This window comes from Typopeltis vanoorti, chromosome 22 (genome assembly GCF_054136105.1).
Source record: "Typopeltis vanoorti isolate ZY-2024b chromosome 22, IOZ_Tvanoo_1.0, whole genome shotgun sequence".
Classification (NCBI taxonomy): domain Eukaryota; kingdom Metazoa; phylum Arthropoda; class Arachnida; order Uropygi; family Thelyphonidae; genus Typopeltis; species Typopeltis vanoorti.
In genome coordinates, this window is record NC_143570.1 from 89,280,561 (window position 1) to 89,306,055 (window position 25,495).

Sequence of the window (25,495 nt, forward strand, 5' to 3'; positions counted from 1 at the left end):
AAAAAAAAAACGTAATTCATAAATTATATAGTAGTTTTTTCATAAAATATATTTTTCTATTATTAGATTGATTCGGAATATTTCATTTCTACCTCTAATTTAATAAGTTTTTGTGTGTATTTATGATATGTGGATCCTCTAAAAGTGCAGAGTACGGGGCAGTTGCCCCTCTTTACCCGGCCTAAGGGCGGTATTGGTGTGTGTAAGCTGAAATTTGAAACGTTTTTATGTCACGTTTTTTTTTTTTTTTTTTTGTCTCCGGAACTCGGGGGGGAGCTCCAGGGGGGAAAGAGCCCCCTAGTGTATGTGTAATATATATAAAACGGAGACTTGAACAGTTGTCTACAAGACTTCAAATGTGAAGTCTTGTAGACAATGTAAAAATGCTCAATTATAATAAAAACTAGAAATAAAAAGTTAATTTCGCCTCGATGCCTGTCAAACCTAAAATCTACAATTATCAAATATCTAGTTAGCCGGATTCATCAAGTTTATTTAAATTTCGTGACTCCATTAGATTTTGAATTAAAATTAAAGTACATTAAACAGAGGTGCCTGAGTAACGCTGTGTAAGCCACCGTGATCCTAGATCATCAGAAGAACGACGGCATGGGTTCGGTTCTGCAGGATTTTTTTTTTTCTCAGCTAGTCTCCGAGTTAGGTGATCTTTGGTGGAGAGTTTCAATCCACGAACTTACGAAAATCAATAATACGCATGATATTCACATAATGCTAACTGGGATTAGAAACAAGCTTGTCTTTGTGTTCTTGTGTCGTTTTGCATTAGTGTTACGTAGAAGTAACACTAACCTTTTGGTGACGATAAAAAGGTAGAACCAAGCTTCCAATCCACTTCCAAAAAGTTAGGATGTTATAATTGCTGCCTACTCCCTTTGGAAAGTAAGAAGCCGTAAGTTTTTATTTCACTGTTATAAATCGTGGGATCTCCATTTGGTACCACTAGCCCTCAAATATCCTCAAATATCCTACATACGTGGAACTATTTCCACGTATGTAGGGAAAGAGACTTGGCGCTGGTTAGCATCTTAAAAATCGGCCCACTAAAATCCCCAAGTACCTTACTTTCTCGACCATCCAGCGTGATGAAATCCTTGCTGGAATGCCTTGTACCCGATCACGTTTGATACTGAAACCATACACCACCAATCGCCCACTAAAATCGCCACTCAACGTACGACGCTCATTTCCAAACCAGCAGCACGCTCCTTCAGCTTAGAAGGAACCAAAAACGCTTGCATTCACATTAATATGCAAGATAAGTCCAGTCCACACGTGTTAATCTTTTATGAGCCATCTAAAAATAAGGTCGGCGGCACCTGTCGAAAACCCGTTTGTTCGTATTTTAACAGCACTCAACTCCAGTTATGCCACATTCGTAACACATCAGAACTCATTTTTCTTTTCAGTTTCGTTATACATCACTGTTGACTGAAGACAGCGAAAAGAAGAAGAGGAAAGTGACTGGAATTTGAAATTCGATACGTGTTTAGAAATGAAATGCGTGATACAAAGTTTAGGTCACTGCAGCCACACGGCTAAATAATATTTAGCACCTGATGATTAGCCTTGTTCTAGATTAGCCATTACAACAACATTAAAAGTAAGTCGACATGAATTACTATAATACATCGAATGTCTCTAAATACTTAAATAGCAGATTTATGCAAACAGACAAGCAACACACACACACAAAACGACAGAGAGACTTACCCTATAAACTGCATGCAATACTAAGAGCATTGTACATGAATGAAAAAAAAAAAAAAGTTGCATGTCACCGTTTCTTTTGCTGGGAAAATTTCTAACAAAATAATCCATTTGCAGTTCGAGTTAAGACGATAAATTTCAGATTTAACTGTGCTGATACTGCTTGTTTACCATCCTCCTTTATCCTATAGTGAACGATGGAAGATGACTTAAGATCATTAGTTCCCATAAAAACTGCAGGACAAGTCGATTTTGCTTCCCAAAATGAACTAATTGATGTTTTGAATTGCAAATTCGTACTAATTTCTGCGACGAAATATCTTACTTAAATTTTCGTTTTTTTATGCCAATTCCACCACGAAAGGGTAAAATCTAAGAGCACATTTTTAGTACTGAAAGGGCGGACTAAGAATTAGGAAATCCAGTAACCCTGATCTAGTAACTAAACGTGGAACTTTTTTTGAATCCACTTCATGCTTCTCAGACAAGGCGGTGGTCCCAACCCAGCTCAAAAATTCATCTCTTACCCTAAAGACATGGTTAAAGATCCAATGGCAATAGTTCCTAGAGCCATTGCCATTAAAACATTGTTAATTAGGCGACCTACTTTAGTGTCATCTGGAAATTTTGATATTGAATTTCTAGTTCCTTGATCGGCATCATCAAAGTAACTGACCTAACCAAAAAAAAAAAAAAAAGCAAACAGTTCATTAAACATCTGTGTGTCATGCCTGCGAACTGCATATATAATAGGTCTGTTTTATAATATTAAAAAAAAAAAAAAAAAAACATAAAATGGAGTTTTCTGTCGGGATAGATATTCACTGCATTCATCCGAGAGGGTCTCAGCTTCTAATTGCAGTAGAGGAAATATCTAATTCAGATCATCTCCACGTAACTGAAATTTCTGTTCCCTTATAATTTTCACCCAATGTCATTTTCAGAATGAGATCTTATTTTTCCTACTCTGCAGTGGTGGCTTGTACATAAGCACTGCGACACTGCAGCACCCCCAAGGAAAAAATGAATAAAATAAATTTTGTCTGTGTTTATAAATAATAACAATGCTTACAACATTATATAAATGCAGTACAACATGTTAAAGGTTACAGCTTATGTTTCGACAGTGATTGAATAATTAATCATTGGAATTGTTCGATTAACGCTTTAGATTACGAAATAAATGCACTGCGATCTAATGTAGTGTCGGAATTATCACGTTCGGCCAATTGCAGCTAGGTTCACCGATATTCGTTTTGCACTTGTCACTGCGCGTAACAAGTGCATCCGACACTGATTGTTGAGCAGTGTCGCTACAGATAAATTGTATGCTTGCGCGCGTTATTTCTATGTACGAAACTTTTATTATTGGTGTGTGTTCGTGGTGAGAGTGAAATATTTTTAATAAAGCAATTTAATATGTAAATTTATTTATTAATAAATTGGTTACTGATTAGGAAAAAATTAATTATTTTTCTTATTTTGCATACGCAGCACTCCCACTTAAAATTTTCACCGGCCGCCATTGCTACTTTGTAAAACAAATATCTAACCTCCGTTCTAAATCAGTGCTTCCCAAACTGTGGGCAGCGGCCCCCTTGGGAGCCGTAAGTTTTGTTGAGGGGGGCCGTGAAATAATGAAAACAAATTTAAAATGTTTTAAGACTAAGTAGATTTTTTTATCTTAAAATAAACGTATTCAATTTTTATTATTTATTATTTCTTTTTTGTTCTTTTTTATATTTTAATGGAAAAAATCACACATTGGTATTAGTTCGCAAATTTTGCTTCCGGCGATTAATGAATAATTAATGAAAATTATTTCGGCGATTAATGAATATTAGTAAATATATGCTGATTCATATAAGTTTCATTTCAAAAGGTATTGATAAGAAACACACACACACACACACACACACACACACACACAAAAAAAAAAGATTACAAACGCAAAATCTTGAATATAAATACAATAAATATTACAATAATATATGTCTATATTACGACCTTCTTTCGATGGGGGCCGTGAAATATTTTGATTTTTCCAAAAGGGGGCCTTGGCATCCATAAGTTTGGGAGGCACTGTTCTAAAGGGTAATCCAAAAATACAAACTGATATACAGTCGTACGGGATAGAGAGATAAATGACGTGAAACATTCCAGAAACAATAGGAAATAAATAATAGGTTTATATTTTAAATTAGCTGTTGGAATTAATAGTAATTTATTCCCAGATGGTATTTCAAACACTCTCTATAGTAAACTTATACGCAAATCAGACCCACGGTGGTAATACCCAAATTGGGGGGGGGATTGTTTGTTTTGCCAGCTAACCATCCGTCTGCTACTTCATTGGTAACATCTTGCAGAAACTACAATATCGCTTCCAACCTTACTGTATTTGCAACACTGGATATTTGGTTATGGCAAATGCATGGAATCATTAGTTATGAAGCGTGCTGCTCTTCGAGATTTCGTATAAATGAAACGCTTATGATAACCGGAATCTATAGTAAAAAAACAAGTTTTTGCTGAATGCGTAAAGAATGGGAATAGTAATTAAATACCACAGTTCGCTGCACGCAGTATTCCATTGATTGATCCAAGTACGAAGCTAGAATTCGGGTAATGAAGCCAATTGTGCTCAAGTTATTTAAAAAACCACGAGATTTCAATCTTTCAGATCATTATGGCGTGAAGCTATTTTCCCCCCCGACATCATAAAACTTCCTCATTCTTTATTAACCCTTCTAACTTCACCAAATGTAATGAACAGGAAAATATTCAATAAAATCTTGTGAAAATGTTCAAAGGACAAACGATAGACCAAAGCGCATGGTGCAAATTAATTTTTCATTCGACCAGTTTTCAAACATCACTCAACTTGGTCAACCTGGACAAGTTTTCAATTATTGTAATTTATCCGCAGCATTTACTGCACCACAGTTGTAGAAGCGCTGGAGTAAAAAAACTCCAACAATGGCTGCCATGAAGTTCCCCCTCCCCCTAAAAAATATCCCCACGTATTCTCCGCCATCTGGTTAACACCTTATTGTCGGCCCTGACATAACTCCACGTGCCGATGTAGCGCACGCATATACAACAACAAACAGATAACCGGTTATTGTAACATGCATTCACTGATGGTGGTGTCTTTAGTAAGATACGGAGAACCGCAGTATAATAAGATTCTGAGAGATGAAGGACCAATGGAAGATAAAAAACGAAATAAAAATCTGCGGCAGTTAAAATGTTTATTAGAGAGGGGGGGAGGGGGGGAGGTGCGTTGCAACCTTCTACAATGAAACATGAAGTACTGCTGAAACGAATAACAGTTCTGTTGAGGATACCGTTCACACCTGCCAAAAACAATAAAACGCTGGTGTTTAACCATTAATCACATTTCTGATTGCCATGACAACCCGAGTACGCACCTATACGCTCGCCAAGAGCGCTGTTCTTGTATCCTCCGTGCACTTGGCCTCACGAAGTTCATGATAGAGTCAAAGTTGAATACTCCTGCTCAAGAACCAGTTGTGGCCTGGCCGTTCAACCCTTGGAGTGAAAGTTATACAAAAAAAAAAAAAAAAAAGGGGGGGGGGAGTGTCTAACAGCATGGCCCACAGAAGAGAAAGAATATCTGTATTAAGCCTGCAGTCATAACTATACAGGGAGGTCTCGTTCAGAGCGTGCAGTAACGATGCAGAATAGTAGCTCCACCTTGCGGTGACTTCACGCTTCAGGTGAACGACCTGTTGTAAGTGGAAATGGTTGAAGTCGCGGAGAAATGGTCCATCCCGAGGCGCTCTGGAATCGAGGGAATCGTGCATGTAGACCAAATGGATGGTAAATGCTTTAGTTCTAACATTATTTCCCCCCCCCTAGTGTTTTCAACTGCAGATTAACTTAGGGTTACTGACCCGCTTCAAACAGCAGAGTTAATAGGGCAATGGAGGTGTTACATTTACTGACTTACGGAGTTAACTATTTCTGCCTCGCTACTGCTCTGTAACCCAAGTCAGGTCACAGGAATCGAAAGAGGTAATGCAATGACAGATATACAACTTCTGACTGCACTAAAAAAAGCATACGGGTTATATCACACTTCCAAATCTGAATACTAGACTGGCCTGGTTCTTGAGGAGGCAAGCCAGTATAGTATTAAGCAAAAATTTTGAGATTAGTTGTTTGGAATTATGGCCAACTATGACGCCAGTGTATCATGTCTGCAAAACCAGAGTTTCCGGGAGAAAAAGCCTCGGCCACCTCAACTGCGATTAAAACACCGTTAAAGATTCTTTATGTCCTAGATGGGATTCGAATCCACAAAAAAATCTTTTTTAAAAAACTGAAGGGCTAATGTCAGTATTTCTCATAATTATCCGCTATATATGTTGTATATATATCCTAAATATCTTAAAGGTTTTCTTCACTGATGAACAGTAAGTTGCCATCAGATATTGATATCTCTTGCAATAGCATCTGATAATTTTCATCTAGCGAGCGATCATCGTGTAGGGAGGGGGGGGGGGCATTGTTTCTCTGCAAACAAAAAAGTTATTCCATATAATGCACACTTCATTTTCTACTGCTCTGTTAAGAGTAGGGAGAATGGTGATCGTGTGATTGACATCAACGAAGAGGCAATCCAAAATAGCGTTCTCTTTGAAGTTATTTGAAAATTACAAAATGCTCTAAATAGAATAAAACAGGAATTGTACAAATAATGAAATCCAGACCTACCTCACACACATCTAGGGAAAAGGAAGGCAACAGCGGTCACATTTTTGTAATATGCAAATTTTTATGGCAAAAAAATTAACAGAAATGATCAGAAAAGCGGAAACCAAGTACAAAAAAGATAGTTGAAGACCACGGGAAAAGCAGAAAGTTAGACTGAAATGAACAGTGTCGTAGCATGTCTAAAACTAAGGAAAGAGAAGGAGGTTTGTATGAAAGGGTAAAGGAGAAGGGAAATCAGTATCAACTTCGGAAGAAGGAGTTGATATTCCCTGGGGATTCGATAAGTCTCAAAACAAAGACCATATTGCTGTTCTTGACAGGAGGAAAAAGAAAAACATCTACAGCAATGTTCTCCCATTTCTTCCAGACAACTTCCACTTCGAAAAAGTTGAAACCTGATCCAACATCAATTGGAACTCCTTTGGGATCGTAATGTTGATTACTTCCTAAAGAAAACAACATCCCTAATGAGAGCCCTCTTTCATCAAGGAGTTCAGCGAGATTAATGAAAAAGAAAGGATGATGTGCATACTAAAGTAGATGTCATTCATCTGTTCGATGTTACTTTTGCCTCGTTATTACAGCTTCGTCATGCATAAAACCTTCTTACCGAATGAATTATGTCCTTACTAGGTTCGACGGAACAGATCGCCCTATCGGCTGTACATCAGAGGAAAGCCAAACGATATTTTCTTTCATCTGCGTCCACTAGTCCTCCTTAAATTGCTAGAAAATTGTGCCAGCGCATTAACTTTAGCCGAAGATGATGATAATGAACTCATCTGTAAAGCATTCCGACTATTCAGCAACAGTTGGGTAGCAATGCGGAAAAGAGGCTCGGATAGTTAGCGATGATCCTCCGTAACTGAATTGCGGAAAGAACAACATTCAAAATCACGAAGTTTGTATTACTTCGTAATTTCGTTGCAATTATGCTACGATTCCGATTGGAATAATACCGAACGATGGTAATTAATTTTAATGAGATCCCTCGGGAATTCATTCGACTGACGCAGCCGCACACTTCGGGGCTCTTCACAAAATGCAATGAAGCATTGAGGGACTTCCACGATAAAAATAAAAAAAAAGTGCTCCCTCGCTCTATCGAGTAAAATCTGAAAGATCAGTTGTATTATATTTTGTTAGCTCTTCCTGTTCGTGATTGGGTTCTTTTTTTATTGCTGTAAATATCTTCTACCTTGTACGGTTCATTTTCCTTATCCAATAACAAATCGTTGATCATCGGTACTCAGGTGGATTGCATTCAATGAAGCCATCAGAAAATATTAAATGAAACGAGAGAATAAAATTAAATAAAAACGAGAAAATCATCCGGAAACGAGCAAATGTTTGCAAACAACATTCAAAATCCAGATTTGAATCTTTCATTATTCGGCATACTTTAGATTTCTTTCTAGGCAAATGAACAATAAAGTAATTGAGTGGAATGCTAAGGACCAACTGAAGCAATAGAAAAATGTTGACGAAATGGAATTTTTTGTATTATTTCTTAAAGGGGCTACTTCATCCTATCCGAGTACTACGATATGCCTATGTCAATAAATATATGAAGTTCTGTTACAGCTTGCGAGTCAGACTAACACCATGCAGGCTTTCAAAACTAGATCAGAAGGAATAGGGTGGTTAATCCTTATTTCTGTATGTCCCTTATGTCTGTATACTGCGTGTGTTCTCCTGCTAGTTTCTATACTTCCAGGAATGAAAAAACCCTCCATCTCCGAACTGAATAACTCATCTTCAGATGTAAGTCCATAATAAAAGTTCTTCGCACATTCCAGACGGCATTCAAACCCAGGTGTTTTCATCCAAAGGGCATCGTCGATAGCTATTTAACTATGGAGGCTCAGACGTATGATGACAAAAACCAAATCTTCGTTCTATTAATGCTGCCGTTTTTTCCATTTACATACAATCACTGATTTCTTTAATGCCTTTGAAAGCGTTCAAATCTTCATTGTTTGAATGATGCAAACATTTCTGAATAGTGAAGCGTGGGAACGATGGCACACAATACCATGATGGGGGAGGAATGGGGATGGCTAACGCTGAGTAGCGTCCCTCATTTAGTATTCGTGTTTCTTCAGAGAATTTGAAAACGTTCTGTTCCTTGTTTGACGCGCGTGCCCACCTTAAAACCTTGACCCGCATCATGAAGGACTGAGGTTCATATAATGCGACGGCTATCTCTTTACGGTATCCAAGGCGGTTTCTTTCTTCTCCCTAGAAGAAAACACCATCTCTTCGAAACCATCACGTAACCAGCATACAAAGCAACAGACCATAAATTATTCCGTTTAATTGCAGCGTCGTATACGGACTGTCAGAACTCGTATAAGGCATCGTGCACACATTACTAATTGCTGTACACTTCATCACGATTGCGCAAAATTTGCCAGAGGAGTAGAAAAAATAAATAAATAAAAACCAGCGGACGTGTATTAGAATATAACATTACGTGCCAGCACCACCATGCAACAGTAAAAGTGCCATTAATAATGTACGATGTCAACACAGTTACGGCTTTTTGCCAAAGAGCAAAATGCCATTAACTGGTGCATCTGTGTGTGTTGCTGGGCGCGCAAGTAGCGCAGGGAAAACAAGCACGCGCAACAGTTTAGTGAAACTGCAAACACTGCTACTAGCAATGTCACATGACCAGTGAAACTAACCAGAAAGGAGAAATCGCACTCGATATTTTAACAATATCAAAAGGCTCTTGCATTTTGTAAAAACAACTAGTCTGCTGCTACATTCTCCACACTCATGTAGCAAAGAAGTAGGAATACATCACTCAGAAATCCCTGTAAACATCGTTAGATTAAATCGTCCTGTACCGTACAACAGTCTGGCCAGCTATATTTTTTCCTCGGCTGACATTAAGTAAACCAAGAGACTATTTATTACTTCATCTAATTTCACCGACTACTTTACGTCAGGCTAATATCAACTATCCTACTTCGGATCCGTAGAAATTGCTTGCCTTCGCTGTTCCGTGTTATTCTTAATCATAGCCAACATGTGTTTCATCATTCTTCGCTTCCCACTAGCTTACTGAAAATTGATCGCAACTGCCAGTTCAGTTTTTTTTTTCCCCGCACCATACTTAACTTCCGCTTACACAGCTTAGTGACATCACTGTTTCCCTTTGTTGACATTCCACAAAAGGAAAACGATAATGAAAGCAAGCCTGGCAACAGAAATATGGCTTGTTCTGTATAGACGACAGCTATGAACAAAATCCTGTGAGTCATGTGACTTACTTGCTCATCAAGGATTGTCACCTTTCCGCTTACCTTGAAGTATTCAGCATTGTCATACTCTTCGTTCTTAGTATGTTGGTGCGATTCGCGTAATTCAACGATGACCCGCATTCAGGTGCATATTTAAGACAGATTTTGTAGCACGAGACTCAACCTGTGCCAGGATGCTTCTTTAAAAGCATCTTGACACAGTTTTGGAGGGAACAAGGTCTCCATTCCTCGCTAAATATAATTTAACACTGACTCACTTCATCCTGGAGTTCAATACCAGCAGCGTGTCCAATTACTTGAAGGTCATGCTATAGCTTACGTTAACACGGTATGCGGAAGAAGGCGATTTGCGGCCTCCCGTTGCTCTCTGCCAACATAGGAGACGATGTTCTGATGTACACATCCTTCAGAAACCACATGGAGTTTTCAGAGCAATTCGTTGGTAGAGAGAAATGTTGCAGGCAACAAACGCACCTCTTTACGCAGCCAAAAGTTCTGCTTTAGTCACCGAATATCCGTTAGTAGGCAACGTTTGCTTGAATCTCGGAATGATGACGGGATCGTGTTTGCTTCTAACTGATGGCAGTGGTGAAAAAAAAAACCACGAAAGCCGAAACTAACCAAACACAAACATTTGCTTGTACTATGTTTACCAAATGATGACTGGGAAGAGGGGATTATAAGGAAAGAAAGAAAGACCTCATTTCGCTCACACGTCAAGCTTTTCTTTGAAATTGCTAGTAATTGCGCTGTGTCTTGCACGAGTGACTTCAAAATTTATGACATTCTCCAGCTTAGTGCTCCTGACATAAACTATGCCGTACTGGAAAACAATGAGACTTGTTTATCAATGCAGCAAATGCAAAACGCTTTAACCGTTTGGCATTCGAAACAGGGTTCTGTCTGGCACGACTGGGACAAGACAGAACTTTGTTTATAAGGTGAGAAGAGACCGCAAATATAAAAGATGAGCACATCGGGGTTGGGAACCCCGATGTGCTCATTCATTCCTTAAAACTTACTGAAAAAAATATAAGCTATAAAATATTTCTGCACGTCAATAGCACTAAAGCGCAAGACTTCTCGAAATCTGTGTCGATATAGATTCGTTTTATATTCAATTTTACATACTTAAGGCCCACCCTACTACAGAGCCAAACGCGCATGTAATGTGACCCGTCTTATCGAACGTTTTTATTCGTCGCTCTCATTCGGGAAAAGAACATTAACGGTGGTATAATATTTTAGGCCATATTTCTCAATCTCTACCTAGAGCACAAGAAATACTCGTCGACCTACATATTCTACGACGTATCAGCAGGCAGCGATGGAATACCTGTGGAGTTTTTTTTTTTTTTTTTTTTTTTTTTTTTTTTTAACCATAGCAACTTCAACTTCCTTCAAACACTATGAAATCCCTTACAAGCATAACTTATCTTTCACCTACTATTCCCATCTCCTTCTAGTTGACATTAAACATGAAACAGATTTCTTATTGTTAAAAATATTTCTGCCTTCACATAAGGTTCCTTATTTATATGAGCCCTCTTCGCTCAGTCGTACTTGAAAGTGCTTTTCGACTGAAAAGTCTGAATTCGAATCGGGTCTAAGATGCGAAGAATCTTTAGAAGGGTTTTTTTTTTTGTGAACGGAAATCGAGTTAGCCGGTCTCATATCAAAGTGGCAGGGTTTTTCTTCGGCAAAACACTGGCCTGTAGAACACACGTGTACGTACAGACATAAATACACGAGCCTCATACATAGCCTTAGTGGAATCGACCGTATTCCAAAAAAAACTCATGCATGTTAATCAAAAATACTATTCTGCTCCCAACCATTTTTCAGACTTTTTTTTAATATGAATTCTAGCAGCAATCTATTATGCATTTAAGAGTCGAATATCCTTCAGATATTCGGCACGTAAATGCATAATAGGTTGCACGTGAGTGAGCTAAAGGGTAGATAATCTGGAAACCCTGCTATAGAAACCTCGTGATTTAATTGATATTTTTGTTCACAAAGTTCAATTCTTCTGTTTTCGCCATGTTTCTCAAGTTCTGAAATTCTTTAAAACCTGGTAATCTCAGTCGCTGAGGTATGCATTGCAAGGATGTGTGGAAGAAAGATTTTCTTAACAACAAATCAATTAAGAGATTATCGAACTGATTTGTATTAATAAGAGCTTTGATAATCTTAAAATACCGGGAAAAGTATTTGCTCCATTTTCAAAAAAGAAGAGTAAAATTGTTCCGGAACGTAAAATCGGACTCGCCGGAGGAAATTTTAATGTCAGTTCTACTGTACGGCAAAAAGGGAAAGCTTGTTTACCTGTACGAATGAACTTGCAACGAAACACTTTTTAATGTAGCAGTCTCATCGTGAGAGATTAATCTACAACTCAGTGGTACTGCGGATGGGCAGGGTTTATGCCGACACAAGAACTTATTTATTGACGTTCTCGAATGACATGTGTTCTGAGAACCCCCTGATGCTAGCTGCTCTATATGAGAAGCATGCATCACGGTTTCTCAGAGCATACGCAGTCACATGACCACCTTCAAAGGTGGGCGAAAATTGGTGGTGATTGAGGTTAGAGGTCGAATTATAAATGACGTTCAAACAAATTTAAGAACTTTGAAATAAAACAATTCGATGAATAAAAACGAATTGGATTATTTTGCTGGGTTTCAAAACCTCAATGAGAGCTTCCTTGAACACTTATTCTTAAAATTTATAAATAAATTTCCAATTAATTTAATAGACATTAATCTACACTGGTTGAATTTCATCTCCAAGTATGGGACCACCATTACCCTGTTTGAGACCTGAGGAGACTCGAAGCTTTATATTTGACCTCTAGAACACGGTTCTTGGATTGTTTTACTGTTCTGCCTACCCATATTTTTGATATGCTAACATTTCCCATGTTTTGTGTGGTAGAATGGCCATTAAAAAAATTAAAACATGGAAATGCACATTATCATCATCCAGATAAGCGAATAAAGAGTGCTTCGTTTTTTGCTTACACAAATAGTTCACAGCCTCAACATATCCGAGAAAAGGAAAAGTTCTTTCGGTAAGATCTATTCGTTTAATAAGTAATTTATCACCATTTACAGAAGACGTTTTCAGCCTCGAAATCTTTATTCATTATTAGATTTTTGAGATCTAATCAAATTTCTTTCGCTTGAAACTATGTATCTCGTGTGTCTACGTTCTGTTCGTTTCTTATCCCCCTCCCCAGCAAAAAAAAAAAAAATTTTTTAAAAATTTTGACCAAATGCAACAACTTCCAGTACGCTTGATTTTATGGAGAAACGTGAAATGCGAGATTAGACTCTACGAAATAATCTCCCGTTTATTTTACATGGAATCGTCAATAGTTTTCTTAGGCATCAAAATATGTCCGAAGAACAGTAATGTCGAAGCAGGATTTTTTCTATTCTCTGTGAAATAGGTTGAAATTGAAATTTCAGTTTCTATTACTGCAATGAAAAAAAAAAAAAAAAAAAATCAGCTGATCCTCTGTGGATGTAAAACTAACACAGAAACCAGTTATTCGACAATTCACTGGAAAGAGCACGAATTAATTCGATGTCGGCCTCGAAAAAGAGGACGCGAATTTGTTAAGCTCATCTTGTCAACAGTTCAATGTTCAAACTTAAAAATCGCAATTTGAATGAAAACGCAAGCATATTTTATACCAAAATCCAAATAATAATGCAATCGTGGACAATATTTAGCGAGGAACAAACTCGGTCAATTGAAGATACACAATGTGTAATATGTGTGGTTTGTTTTACACTAAATGGCATAATTTTGACATAAAAATTATAATATTAATGAATTTGAAGGTAATTTAGGAAAAGATTCGATTTGTGTTATACAGAATATTTAAATTATGAACGTTAGTGGTGACGAAACCAAGAATAGCCTTCCTTCGAATACAGCACGAGATGAGATGAAAATTGGATGAAATCAGTGTTCGGTTGCATAACGAATTTCAACACAAAAGCATACGAGAATCCTGTAAATTGAACTAAATTTAAGAATTAATAAAAAATTCAACGCAAAAATATTATTATATATTACACTATAATAATCTTATTATATTAATACATACAGTACATAATAATCATGAATTATTAATTTTTTAACGTATCTTCACTATAGCAAACCTACTTTCATTTCAGTCGAGTATAAAGAGCAGTTAGGATATTACAGCGTCGTGTTGTAACAAAAGTATTAGCACATTCTATACTGTAAGAATAACATCCATTTCCCCCTTTCTCTTTAAGCCATAACAAAGGATTGCTCATACTTCTGATTTATAAACTTGCACTTACTCTGGTAAGAGGGCGTGTGTAAATCAATGCTCTGTTACTATTTACAAGCAGAAAATTATGCGACAGTTTAATACCTGATTCACGGATGGAGTTGTCTCTCTCCTGACGAGTTACATTTTATTACAGGGAATATCAATAATAAATATGATAATTACAGTGACTATAGTTCACACGTTTTACAAATATCACATCACAAAACAAGTGGAGTTACAGTAGCTCAGTCGGTATAAACGAACCTCTTTGATTAGAAATACCCGGATTCAAATTCCGCCTATCAGGTGAGGAATCTTTAATAAGTATTTTCAAGCAAAGGTGAAGTTGGCCAGCCTCGTTTGGTGGTGGAACGTTTTTTTCTCTCCCGGCAACGCTAATTTTTCGTACCTCAAAATAGGTTAACCGTCCCCGTGAACCTACAGGCATAAATGATAACAGCAGGGAAGTGGCGTAGGGTACAGTTCACGGCTGCCTTAATTAGCCGTGATCTCTCATTAGGGACTTTACCCGTCCCAAGAGAAGGATGGGTTGAAGAAGTATCATAATGATACTTCTTCAGAACAGAATTCATGACCATTCAGTGAATTCCCTTTGAAGAGATTCTTTAATACAACAGTAATATTTGTAGTTCGTCTCAAGTCAACTTCCATCCTCTCGTTTTCCTCCAATGTTGGATAATAATAATAATGATTAGGTGTTCAATTTCTGCTCACGCGAGTGAATCGCCTGTTTATCCTTCTGCGTCTCTGCTAATGCTGGAACATCAAGATTCTGTTCCTTCGCTAGCGTTTTTTTCCTCCTCTCACATACGGCATCGATCTTCTTTCTCAGATTACAAACACGCTTTTTACGAATTTCTTATACTGCGTAGGACATTGCTCCGCACTGTTCTCATTCTAGGAATCTTGCCCTTGCAAGCAAACAAAATTTCAAGAATATTTATACTTTCCTTGCATCTCCATACCAGTATCCAATAAAGAAAATAACTTACTCAACTTTGATCTATAAGTTCTTGCTTTTTCTTTTTCGTTTCTTGACGTGATGGTACTTTCGAACCATCAAGGTCGTCCGAATCAAGCTTTCCTTCTTTATGTATTCCACAAAAGTATGGAAGTGACAGATTTGACTAACAATTCAGATATGCCCATTTACAGAACTGGACTACGTATAAACAGGGGCAGTATAGCATTCGTTCCTTTTAATAAGAAGCTGAAGTGCATGAAAAAATTTCCAAAACCCGTCACTAACATCAAGGTGTCAACTAGAAAAACAAAATTTTCAAATCATCCAAGGGTGAATCCATTAAAAAAAAAATGAATGAAATAATAAATGCCTCAAAATGAAAAACACTCACGTTTATATTTATACAATTCGCAGTTCTGTGTTTTAAATATTCATAACTTGCACAGAATGGTTACATTTGTTTGGAGAAAGGAATTCTCTATTGCTAATTTTTCACTGAATGCTTTCTCCAACTTTGTCTGGGATTAAACTTTTCCTTTGCTACGTGCAATGAAAAATCAGGAATCATCTCTAATGTTCATCCGATATATTTTTTTTTTTTATTCTTCGTTCATCCGATCACTAACTACACGCTTAAGCGTGTAGTTAGTAGTGATGAGAAAAATCGGACAGTTATTTTGCAGCTATCCACTTATGAATAACTGCAAAAACCTGCAATTGGTTTTCAGTTTCTTCGATATTTATATCCATAAATCCACACGACTTGACTGATGGACGAGTGCAATAAAAACCATATTAGAAATCTATGACAGCCTATCAAACATATCATGAAGAAAGTAATGGTTTCCTTATACGAGCTACCACTGGCGACAAAATGTGGGACAAATTATAACCTTGCTCACACTTCAGGGATTTATAAGGACTAACCTCCGAATCTTATCATTAAAGAGTAAAAGACACCGAGTATTCCTTGGTATCATGGAAGAAGAAATTCAAGACATGGCAGTCTAGTAAATTCAATATACTGTATACAACTACTCTACATACTGCAAGTGATAGCTAGCAGTTGGGAGTAAAGATTACCTGTCAGGAGGTTGTGGTGTGACGATGCTCTTCATACTGCATATCGAAGTGTTTGGTGTAAAAAACATACTTCGTATGCTTTAACATCAAATATTACTCAAAATCTTGATCAGTCCAAACAGGCGGTAGTTAGGCAGAAGTCCAGTGAAAAGGCTTCGTTTTTTTTTTTTTTTTTTCCGGCTTGATGTTCTAGTTCCCCGCCCCATTCCTATAGCAAGTGCAAAAAATTTGTGCGCTGAAGTCCAATCATATTTCAAACCAAACATTATTGGAAAATGACTCGATTGTACATTTCTTTCATGCTGATGTCGTTATGTTAATTTTAATGAATACCTCGTAGATTTGACTTATCCTCTATAACTGCCAAGCATATTGGTGCAATTAAAAATGCAATTGTCGTCCATCCTATTAAAAAAAAAAATGGGCAGTAAAGTTTTCTTCTAGCGAAGGACTTTTCTGGCGAAAAAAATATATATACAAAGATGGCGTTGGTGGAGAAATGAGACGAACTTTTTTTTTTTTTTTTGGAAAAAAGACTCGGTGAATGGACAGATTCGTTATAAGCTGGACAAGAACAAAAGGTGGATGATTTAATGGTGATCAAATGAAGTGACTGGGAAAGGGAACAAGATAATGAAGACGCGTGGCCTACATAAATGGGACGAAGGGTGACTGTTCTTTGACAAAGTGCAATAGAGGACGAACACGTTGAATAGTAGGACACCGACTTGCGACCTAGTGAGGAAAAAAAAAAGTCTCTCTCTAGAGGGTATTTTAGGTAAATGACTGAGTAGGATTCACAATGAAGAATTTAATTTAAAAAAAAAAAGGAGATAAAAGACAAGTTTACTACAAATTCCTCGAAGCTATATCTCACCTAAATTTTACAAATATAAAAATAAATTAAAAAATAATATAATTGTTGGAAGTAAAAAATCCTTAGCCCCCCTACGGGACAAATGTACTTATAAGCTTACTAACCTTTCATGGGTGAGAACCATAAAAACTCATCTAAATAAAAATAATAAAGGGAACGCAGTCCCAATCGTGGGGTGGAATCATAAGAGGCAACTAATTCTAAGAGACCATTCTGATGAAAGAAATTCCACCTCCGTATGAGACAGGTTAACTCATCTTCAAATGAAAGTCCTTCGCGTCCTATATGGACGATAGTGACAAAAAACACGTAAAAAAGAGGCAAAAAATATTGCTTACCACGCGTGCGGGGTTAAAGAGCACTTGGGGTTAATGTGCGAAGTGACGAATTCTCAGTTTTCTCTAATGGAAGGCAGGAAGGAAGGTCAATGTCTCGTGGATGGCGGCAGTGCTAATGTGGAATATCCTTTCCCCTCTTTCTGTATTGAATTAAGAATACGGCGATGTCACGATGCTGGCGGAATAATTACGGAACGTTGCCGTCGCTACGAAACGGTGAACAGAGATATCGCTGTCATTGACATTTCACTGCACTGTCGCTTCGCGGGAATTCAACGCTGTCAAAAATTCCCCACGTGACAACAGTACTGAATCCTTCGCCTTCTATTTCTGAGGTGTCATCTTGACTGGTCTCACTTGCCAGCGTGTTGTTCTCTCCTTCTCAAGTTGCACAACCACGTGCATATCCAACTGATTTCCCGAATCTTTGGGTTGCTGCCATATTTTACTCTGATTCTCAGAAAGCCGGTGTAATGCAAGCATGGTTAAACTGTGGCCCAAGAAGCTCTATCGAGAGAACGATCGAAGTTCGCCCTTATATTCGAACATGCTTCTAGTTGCTCAGTCTACGTCTACGTTATGTTTGGTTTTCAATGTAAACGTCACTGTTTTCAACTAAGAGTCTTCTAAGGGTAGCCCCTTTCTTTTCTCTCATGATTTCAGTTTATTCTCAATGTTGACAGTGCAATTAAATTACCCAAACGAGAGAAAAGAAAGGAACTACCCTTATAAGACATTTAGAGATAAACGAATAAGGTGAAGCTACTTGAAAACAGTTGTTTACATTGAGAACCAACTGCTAAAAAAAAAAAAAGTTACCATAGCAACACTGTCGATTATATATATATATATATATATATATATTTTTTTTTTTTTTTTTTATGGCTTACTGCTGTTAAATTTTTCTGATGTATTAAGGTAAGGAGTTATTTTAATTTTCATTCGCGTATGTCTATGATGGAAATTTAGTGCATCTTCAAGCTGAAAATGAGACATTAGGATATGTATTCGCCAAGAAATGCTTGCTTTTTAAATGGTCAGTCCTACAAATAAGCTTAGTCATCCCTGATATAAAGGAAAAAAAGAAGATGAAGACATCAGGCCAGTGAACTCTTACACACATCATCAGTAAAGCTACAAGTGGGTGAATAATTCCGTGAATATTCCACAACTCTTCCTTCCCCTACATACTACGGACACTATTTTGCAGCTGATTTTCGTTTCCATCAGTGTCTTAAATATGCAAAGACGTCACCGTTTTTTTTTTTTTTTTTTTTTTTTTGGATGTTGCTATTTCAGTCAAATACGGTGCATACACGCACACCGTAGAATTAGGGTATCCAGGCATCGCTTGCGTAAAAGCAAAGTTTAACCTAAGAGGCCAGATAGGGAGGAAGGTTGCGAGGGGAAAAGAACTGGAAACGCTGGTCGCTTGCAGTGTGTTAATTATCTCTGCTGCCATCCGGTTTCTTAGTAGGGTCACGTGATCTTCCAAGGCCACGCTGCTGCCCACCCTCGCCGAACCAGTCAGAGCACAATCATGGGAGAAAATTAACTAGTTTTGCTTTTTTTTTTTTAAGTTGGTTATAATGAAAAAAAAAAAAAAAAATGGGAGGGGAAGTTGAGAAAATGAGTGGCGCCATCTACTGAACTAAGGAAAGCTTCAGGATGGCTTTTTCGTTGCAAGATAAAGAATCCAATGATGGAGAATGGGATGTATCATCCTCTTTCCGAAACTAGGCTCCAAATTAAAATTTAACGTGTGCGCGATTGATATGCATTACAATAACAATCTACTAAAATAAAATTTGACATGGCGAAACTTCAGTCAAATCGATACTTGGTTGTTCCTGTGATATGTATTTCGCGAAGTAAATCCGTGCGTCTACAAATAATATTTGTAATATTTAATATGTAATAAATCTCGAATGCGTACGGTTACGTGGTCCACTTCGTTTTTCAACTAATAAGAGTCAGACGTCCAACCAAAATTGGACTGTGAAGCAATAATCTTAATTCTGTCTCGAAATCAGATTTCCAGTAAAAGATTGCCACCGTTAAAGGGGTGGCAAATAAATGAATGTCATCGCCCCACTTACTGGAAGCCTTGACATGGCTTGAAAAGTTCCCTGTTTGGTTTCTAGAACAGCATTTCCGGACAATGCAAAACATGAATAAAAGAATACAAAAAAATAAATTAAAATAGAAAAAAAAATCTTATTCCATCCATAGTACTAATATACTATAAGTTTACAATTTTTCTCGGAGTCATAAAAAAAAAAAACATTAAGTTGCATTTTAAGAACGTGAAAACACTGACTTGGGAATTCCCTTTGTTCTGCAAAAAAATCATTTTCTTTGATCTGTGCAAGAAGTGTAAAGTAGGAAACAACTTCCATTTGTGCAATTTATTCTAGCTATTCGGCTCTTCTGGAAAATTGCCACCGTCTTCCAATGTTCTTTTACCTTCTCTCAAAAAATCTTCGTACATAAACGCTGGAAAAATAAACCTCTCTTCTGTATTCACTGCGAAAATCCCCCATTTCTTCCTTGATGCTGCTTTGAAGTGAAGGGGATGGAATGGAGTCTATATTATGACTACCATTATTCTGGCTACAGCGAATGCACGTTTATTACTTTACGCTGCTCTTGCGAATAAGAATAAAATGACAACGAGGGAAACCACGCCATCGAAGCAGGGATGCGAAAAAACATAATAAATAAATACACGTAAACACTACAGGAAAATGGGGAAGTGTGGACACACCACAAGAGTGAAATGAGTTCACGTGAAAGAATTCCACAACAAATGATATTTCCACTCGGATCTTGGTCTTTCTATTATGGAGTCCTCCGCAATGGTGAGGAGGACACCAACAGAGTCTAAACCCTGCACAGAGCTAACACAGGGAGAAATGCTTCAACAGGTAGATCGATGCGAGCATGCGCGCTTTTATTTCATTCAAAAAAAAAAAAAAAAAACTGGTGAAATATCGATGCAAGGGCCTCCACACAAAGAAGTAGACGGGCTATTTAGTAGCTACTCCAATAACTGCAGCAGACAGTCGGAAAGCGCGGTAGGAAACAGTGAACTGCGAATGATTTCAAGACCGACTAACATCACTCCAATACCGTCTGGAATGCACCCTAACGAAAATCTAGTTCAAGGATATTTGGGATGAACGTGCATCGAAAATCTTTTAGTGTTACACTGTTTGTTAAAAATCGACACGTTTTTTCATGATGGTTTTCTTATTAGTAAAATACGAAGAAATTCAGGGATTGGCAGAGAAGATGCGTAGCTTATTTGAGTATCCATAAAATATAGAGATGAAACGATTAAAGTTCGTTGTTGTAATTTAATATACAGAAACGGAAACTGTTCCACGTGTTCTCCTTGTGTTAATAAATAAACTTTCGAGAAACAGCAAGTTTCCATGAAAAGAAAACGGCCGAAACCATCGCTAGTTGCTCGTAAAAACATATCATTGTATCATCAAAGGCGATATGCAATGGTTTCTCTCAGCATCAGCCGCTCTCGTGTTAATTATATCCTGGTGTAACAAGCAGGAGCGACTTCCTTGTTCAGATGTACCAAATGGCTGCCTCGTAGTAACATCAACTTCAGAAAAGAAGGAATTTACGGTGCACTGAGAGAGAGAGAGAGAGGGGGGGGGTTGTCGTAAGTTTTCTTAGAGGGTACAAACCTGTTGAATTTTGCTAATTCATTCATGTAAAGTCATTGTGTTCACTATATTTTTATCAAAGTTATTATTCAAGACAAGCAAAGAAAACCAATAACTAGACAAATTCATCACATCGCAAACGTTTACAAAACATTTTTTTTTTTTTTTAATACTGGCAAGTGATTTAATTTGGCTACCGCTTTGAAAAGCAAAAGTCAACCAAGACGTTAATAAACTTAATTAGGAAATTCAATAGAAATTTTGATAATATCCAATCACAACTTAATGTAGCCATCTTAGAAAAAAAAATGCTAACAAAAAAACGAATAGAAGTCGAGTGAGGTATACGATAATGTATTTTATTTTCTCTCGTGATCGTAGTTTGTAGATCCCTAGTAGCAATGATTATATTTGATGCTGTAGCCAGCAATAACTAAGTCCACGACAAGAATATATTGTCTGATTCGTGTGTTCTTTGGTTGGTTTGTCTATTTGGCAGAGAGAAAACCCTAGTCTGAAGTGATATCGCCCCAGCCTTTGTTCGAAAAAAGCCAATTCACCTTCAGTTGAAAAATGTCTTATTAAATGCTAGCAGCAGTTTGCTAGACGGGATTCGAACACCAGTCTTTCCAATAAAGAGTATAACATTGTTCTTTCGGCTGCGCTATATTCAACCGCACACTTATTAAAAAAATAAAAATAAATAAATAAATAAAAAATTCAACAACTGACAGTTTAACAAGATGTATATATTGTGCTGTCAATAAGCAGAAACAAATTTAAAAGAATAAAGATTTAAAGAAAGTGGTAGCAAAAGATGTGATCAAGAGTAGATTGTAAGGGGGAAAAAATTGGTAGGATGGTTTATAAGCCCTCTCCTTATGGTGTAGCATCAACTCTGGTAATGTTCAAGTATTTTGCTTTTTTCATATTCCAACATTTTCATAACACTCCGTTCGTAAGCCATTAAATCCTATACATGGTGGATAGACTCAGTTTAAATATTATAGCTGGTTTTACAAATCGACAATTACTTTGCCCTAATTAGCATCCGGTCTGAGAGAATCAAGGCTATTGACCATCCGGCACACTTGCTAGAAAAGTTCAGAGACCTCTAATTCCAACCACATGCGGCCAATTTTGAATAGCACATCTTGGCAGCAGTCTGTCCTTCTACTGGACTCTGCTGTTGAAATATTTAAATACAGAAAGATCCGTTTTGTTTGTTTTATTGTCGTATAATAAATCATTAGAATTCATTAAAAGTTCTTAAAATATTCCGAATGCAGGGATCTCATTTCTAATGTTATAAGATTTTTCTTTCTCTATCTGTGAAAACAAGGCATTCAGCATTCTATTAGATAACAAATGAAAATGTCCATTTGCGAATCTTCTTTGAGAACGAAGTTACAAGATACAATATTTTTGTGTTTTTCTGGACTCCTAATTAACTCATAGCCGAATTTACATTTCTAGCACTGTATTTTTCGTTGCGCCATTTTCTTATTTTACAAAGATATTTAGATATATTTCTTGATTCCTTTTTTTATCCTGCATTGCTGAGCATAAAAAGAAGAAAAAGTGATGATGATATCCTCAACAGAACATTAAGTAGTAGTTCTTTTATTTGCTGAGCCCTATTTTCTTCCACAAGTGGTTAAAGAAACAGGGAGCGAAAAATGATCTGATGTGGAAAGAATTGGGGTTACCTCACTTTTGAGTGTTTGGTGTACACGTTAATGGGCCTAAAAAAGGGGGGGGGGTAAGTAATTAGGAAAAATAAATTTTTTCACCTAATTACTTGTGGCGTTGCAAAATTCTTTGGAGTCATTAGCAATAACATTAAACCCTGTAGAAAAGGGCACACATGACGAACGAAAACTAATATTCCAAGTTTTCCGATGCGTTGGCACTGAAACTCGAAAAGGTGCTTTGTCGTGTTAGTCATCACTACCACAAGAGGGAAGTATTTGAGAAAATCTTTGTCAAGATCAAGGTCAACGTAGACATTCCAGTAGCTCTTCCATTTGTAAATCACTTGTCCTTGAGTCATCTAGGTGTCGTAAATGATGTGTTCCCACTTGAGAGAGATTAAAAAAAAAGCCTCACTATGGGACTCGGGGATGTCAGCACCAAGTGCTAGTTACGAGAGGCAGTACTGTTGACCATGCACAACAGGAAATTAAACTGACTTTTTCACCCGAAGAAACAAATGGGTCACCGTCACGCCAGCGCAACTGCTCCAAGCATCTTAATTAGCTGGAAGTGAAACAAAATCTCTCCCGGCCGTTTACTGCGGGTATCTATGGGAAAGTGAGGCGTGTTGTGTCCTATGTGATCGTTCGGAACAATTGGAAAAAAGCAACCACTAAGATGTGTTTTGGTAGAATGTGAATATTTTAACTTGCTTTATTTTGTGCTTACCGGAAAGTTGCTGGTGCGTCACATCCCTGCAGTTAGTCGCAATGTTTTTCAAGGACGCGGTTTTAAATCGTGTCATGAATCTGTCAAGAATATCCGGTTAGTGTTAACCTGAATTCCACGGGAATGGAGAAAGATGAGGATTGTCAGCACCAATATTAAACGGTTTTTAAAATATTAAGTGACCGGAAAATTAAGAAACATGGCATGCTTGGTGATATCTGCATTATCTTGGCTAAGATTAAGATTTGACTGTTAAGAAACACCCCTTTTGTACTAGTAATTACATTAACTTATTGGAAGCGGATGAACTTTGTTTTCATGTTGCTTTGTTGTGTTAGTCATCACTACCACCACCACAAGAGGGAAGTATCTGAGAAAAGCTTTGTCAAGATCAAGGTTAACGTAGACATTCTAGTAGCTCTTCCATCTGTGAATCACTTGTCACCTTTAACTGGCTTTTACAGATAAATTAGCGTCAGCGTTCCACAATGTCAAAACTTTCCTGTAGGATAGAGTGAAGAAAGCGAAGTCGTGAACTTCGCTATGACATAAATTCGCCGGATCAAGTTATGCAAGTTAACCCCTTTTAACTTTCTATGAGGACGTTTGCAAAATTTGACCTAATCAGCGACTGTAGGAAAAACAAAAAGGTATTCATCATGTTAAGTGATTTTCAAAGGGTATCTTTCGGGATGTTAGCTGACCAGGAATTAAAGGAGACAATGCAACTTATTGTCTTTCACTGGGTTCAGAGTAAGCGTATTGTTTATTCCTTTGTTCTCAAGAACCATATTAATGCGTATTTCGTGTTGGTAGGTGAAAGGCCGAATGCTCCTGCTCTCAACTCGGGATACCACGAGGTGAATAAATATATGACTTGGTCACTTCCCAAGTTTTCTATGTTTATGGACACCAGCTAAATTTGCTATCACTTGAAAAGATCTTATAAACTACCTCATTTGCGATGGGGAAGCGAATGCTGTCTTTCTCTTCGACCAAACATCATCGCTGCCAATTGTGTTCACGATGCATTAACAATCGCCAACTGTGGCGACTGTAAATGCTGCAGTTGCCACATGATCATTAGCAGACACAAAGATCACGGATGTCTTTCTCTAAAGAGACGTTTATTTATTTATTTGTGCTACAGAGTAAGTTGAAATGTTACTTTCCCGTAACCTCCTCCACCCTTAAATGGTAGACATCGTTTAAGCATAAACCCAAAATTGAAAAAATAATTAAATTTAAATACGTAGGCGAAGAAATAAGTTCATTCAAAACAGAGCAGTCGTTAGAGTTTCATTTCAGCTTAGTACAAGTTTCAGTGCAAAATTTAATGCCAGCTAGTACGTGATCAGATAGCTCAAAATAACTGCGATTTGCCTTGACTAAAGAGCACCTGCACATTCAGCACTCAAACATCGCATTTAACGTGTAAAAAACCTATTAGCGAATGTACTCCTCGAATTACAAGGACGTCTGAAGTTGTAAAATACGCTATAGAAATCATCTCATACTCGGATACATAACACCAAATTTTAAAGCAGGTTTGCGCGGAATGATTCAGTGGAATCAGATGACAACGTTGGGACTATCCTGCTATTTAAGAGACTGCATCTAGCCCTATGACATTATCACCTGATGCATCCGCTGAAAGCTACCTGTTAATGGAATAGTAGAAGTCACGTACTACAAGTGAATGACGTAGCAATAAAAAATTATTTGACTTTTATATTGAACCAATATTTGCAATTACGATCCAAAGAAAATATAATGAAAAACATCAACCTGCAATAAATATAATCATCTATACTAAAAGGACGTCAAAATCATACATACTGGGTAGTGAGGACATCAATACTAGTCCTAGAAGGAAAGTAAACATTTTTACCGTGTCTAGCCTACAATATTGTACCAGGGATTTTCTACTATGCGTATTATGCTTAAGCGTATTCTATAGGCATTGATATATTTATATTCTACAGCCAAGATCGTGGATCCAGAGTTGAGGTATGACAAACATTCCTTATGCAAGAAATAG

The 25,495-nt window shown here is 37.3% G+C and overlaps 1 protein-coding gene across 2 annotated transcripts in view; it reads right to left on the reverse strand.

The window, feature by feature from the left end:
* The window catches only part of nemy (cytochrome b561 family member no extended memory), a 107,632-nt gene that overhangs the window by 54,751 nt on the left and 27,386 nt on the right, over positions 1-25,495 (reverse strand). Inside the window, exon 1 of one of the 2 annotated variants that reach the window (XM_090412351.1) lies at positions 17,345-17,484. The exons of the other annotated variant lie outside the window; for it this stretch is intronic. The gene's annotated coding sequence lies outside the window, so the exon portion shown is untranslated. Of the gene's footprint in view, positions 1-17,344; positions 17,485-25,495 lie in introns of those variants that run through there. 2 annotated transcript variants of the gene reach the window in all.